Here is a 3769-nt window from a genome sequence, read left to right as displayed (position 1 = left end):
ACCCCCATTATTAACTAACTATGTAATTAGATAGGTCTTGAACTGGTGAACTACTCTGCTAATTGTTTTCTTCATCTTCTAAAAAAACTCTGCTAGGTAATATATATGTGCCAATTATAATTATTTAATATCTCTCCATTCATGAATTACTGATAACACGATTTTATATCGTATATTTAGCTTAAAATCCATAGATATTTATAGCATTTTCCGTTTATTATGTTAGTTTATTATGATATTACGCGAGTATTTGCTTTGTTTCAGGTTTTACACTTCAATTACGACTATTTGCGAAAAGGAAAGAAAATAGAGCTTAAATGACCAATATTTATGCTTAAAAGACGAAAAAGAGTGCTGAAGCGAAAGAGGGGTGCAATTAGGACCCAAAAGGCCCAAAAGAGATATTCAGCCCACCATGGAACCAAAGGCGCGTGGCCCAAACCTGCCCAGCAAGTGGAGACGCACGTCTCCACGTCTTCTATGCCACGTCAGCAAAGGGAGACGCACGTCTCCATGTTCCTACATCTTCTCCACTTGAGACGCACGTCTCAAGTCAGTCAAGCTGCCTCCTGAAGAAACGGAGACGCACGTCTCCACGCCCAGTCTGCAAAAAAGCTCCTCTTTTCACGCAACGTCACAGCAAAACCTCTCCTATAAATAGGACTTGCTATCTCACTTCCAAAGAGTCCGATTTCCTGCCAACGAAGTGCTGCCGAAATTGTACCGCGAACCATTTTCCTTTATTCTGCTTTCATTTAAACACTTATTTTCTCATAACGATTTCTACACTGGAAATTGTTGTTAACTTTTTATAGATCTAGCCTTACGTTAGATTTATCGTTTTATTTCCTTGTTTTTATTTTCTGCCATTTAAATTCCGAAGAACGATCCAGCCAACATGTGGTGGAAGTTCAGTACTTGAAGATCCAGTTACCATTTATTTAATTCAGGTTTTTATTTACCGCCTTATTTATATTTATTGCATGATATACTGTATGCCATTTAATATGCTTATTATTATGAACTGAACCGATTTATGCATGTTTAATCATATTAATATGTCTGGCTAAATTACTAAAGGTGTCGGTATGTAAAGTAAGTTAACCGTAGGGATCCGAAATAAATTGGCTTAATTATGTTTTATTAATTATCACTTGTTTTTGGTTTATATGTCTAATTTAATTAGTAAGTCTTAAAACCAATAGAGCGAAAGTTTGAGGGATTAAGACGGTCAAAGGTTAAAATCAATAGAGCGAAAGTTTGAGATCTTTAACCAGATAGTAGACATAGGACATTAGTTTTAAGGATGGCGAAAGCGTATTAAAACTAATTGGAACTTATTTATTTTCAAAAATTGTTTTTACACTCGAGCGGGATGGCGAAAGCGTACGTTAGGGATATTAGCTTGCTCCGAGTCAACAGAGCGAAAGTTTGAGATTAGGAGATTTAAATAGATAACAACCTCATAAAATAGGCATTTTATTAATTACGTTGTTTCCAAAAAGCTCTTCTAAAATCTAATGGGATGGCGAAAGCGTACATTAGGATTAGGATAGTAGTCTGACTCAACAGAGCGAAAGTTTGAGACGAGGATTTTTAATCAATTGAATTAGTAAAGATTTTTAGTTTGATTATGCAAAAGCCAATGGACCTTCGGATCACCTTTAGTTAAACGAAATACATACTGATACCTGTCTTTTATTATTATTCTTTATTTTCTCACAATCACTTTCCCTTAGGAACAATCGAAATTTTAGTACTCCTAGCTTTACATAGTAACCTTAGATAACGGTAGATCGATTCATAGTCCCTGTGGATTCGATATCTTTTAAAACTACACGACACGACTGTGCACTTGCAGTTATCAGATTTATAGACACGTAAAGTCGCGATCAAGTTTTTGGCGCCGTTGCCGGGGATCGTTTAAGTCGATATCGTAACTCACTGTTACACCGTAGAGACTAGGATTATTCTTCCCTTTCTTTATGAACGATTGTATGCCAAATACTCGTTCACAAGGAGGAGATTTAATACAACGAATTAACGAGATCGAACGTTTCATTAACGTCAAACGTCGAGCTCGAAATCTTCCCGAAGTAGACCCAATTCCGATCAATCAGGAATTGATTTTTACTGATCCAACAAATCAGTTCACCCCAAAGTTAGAGATGGCTGCTCTTCGTCCTCTTAGAGAATATGCCGCTCCTTCGCGCGCTGAACCGCACTCGAGTATCGCACCACCTGCGATTGAGGCGAACAATTTCGAACTGAAACCTTCACTGGTCCAAGCTGTTCAACAGAATCAATTCTCTGGAAGCCCTGTAGACGACCCTAACCTCCATTTATCTGTGTTCGTGCAATATGCCGACACTGTCAAAGCTAACAACGTTAGTTCCGAAGCTATTCGATTACGTCTCTTTCCTTTCTCCTTGAGAGATAGAGCTATAGCGTGGCTTCAATCCCTGCCTTCGAACTCCATAACCACATGGGACGAATTGAAGAGAGTATTCTTAGCTAGATATTTTCCGCCTAGCAAAACTGCTATGCTCAGAGGTCAAATCAACGGATTTACCCAGAAAGATAACGAATCACTCTTCGAAGCTTGGGAACGTTATAAGGATATGCTTAGACTATGCCCTCATCATGGACTCGAACCATGGCTGATCATCCATACTTTCTATGGTGGTCTCTTATATAACACTAAAATGACTATAGATGCCGCTGCTGGCGGAGCATTAATGGACAAGCAACATGATGAAGCCTATAACCTCATAGAGAACATGGCACAAAACCATTACCAATGGGGTGGAGAACGAGCCGCTCTAGAGAAAGCCCAAACCAAAGGAGGAATGTACGAAATAAGTGGTATAGACCGTGTTATCGCAAAAGTAGACGCTTTAACTCAAAAGATCGAGAACTTAACCGTCACTCCATCAGCCACCGCTGCTGCTGTAATACCTAACTGCGAGATCTGTGGATTGACTGGACATGTAGTTGCCGAATGTCAACTCTTGACTGGAACCCCGTTTGATCAAGTAAATTATGCTCAAGGAAACCCTTACTCTAACACGTACAACCCTGGATGGAAGAACCATCCGAACTTTTCCTATAAAAACAACAATGCGTTGTACGCACCTGGATAAGCACCTGCTGTACCACCTGGCTACCAAAAAGCGCCTGTAGCTGCTCAAAACACTCCTAGGAAGTCAAATCTCGAAATCATGATGGAAAACTTTATAGCTTCCCAACAACAAACCAACAAAGACTTCCTGAATCAAAATATTCACAATAGCGAGCAACTAAAACAACTATCGAACAAAGTAGATGCTTTAGCTACGCATAACAAAATGCTAGAAACCCAAATCTCGCAAGTAGCTCAACAACAAGCACCTACCGCTGTCCCTGCTGGCACATTTCCTGCTCAACCTCAACCTAATCCTAAAGGACATGCGAACGCAATAACACTACGAAGTGGAACGAATTACGATGGACCAGTTGATCCTCGAACTCAAAACGTACCCATGTCACAACAAGAGCCAAAGGAAACCCAAAAGACATCAAACGATGACCAAACTGCTAAGACTAAAGAGAACGATAACGAAGTGGAATCTGAAAAGGAAAAACCTTATGTTCCACCACCGCCTTATAGGCCGCCAATTCCTTATCCTCAGAGATTAGCTAAATCAAAAACCGAAGCGCAATTTAAAAGATTTGTAGAACTTCTGAAGCAATTAAACATAACCATACCATTCACAGAAGCCATAACTGA

The 3769-nt window shown here is 39.4% G+C and overlaps 1 non-coding gene across 1 annotated transcript; it reads right to left on the bottom strand.

Annotated features, from left to right (window-relative positions):
* Positions 1–2543: 2543 nt before the first annotated feature.
* LOC131608313 (small nucleolar RNA R71) lies at positions 2544–2650 on the bottom strand. Its single transcript, XR_009285579.1, has one exon. It is a non-coding gene; the product is annotated as a small nucleolar RNA R71 (small nucleolar RNA).
* Positions 2651–3769: the final 1119 nt, after the last annotated feature.

Source organism: Vicia villosa, linkage group LG5 (assembly GCF_029867415.1).
Source record: "Vicia villosa cultivar HV-30 ecotype Madison, WI linkage group LG5, Vvil1.0, whole genome shotgun sequence".
In the NCBI taxonomy this organism is placed as follows: domain Eukaryota; kingdom Viridiplantae; phylum Streptophyta; class Magnoliopsida; order Fabales; family Fabaceae; genus Vicia; species Vicia villosa.
The sequence above is the reverse complement of the archived record's forward strand: the minus strand, read 5'-3'. Positions and strand labels throughout refer to the sequence as shown.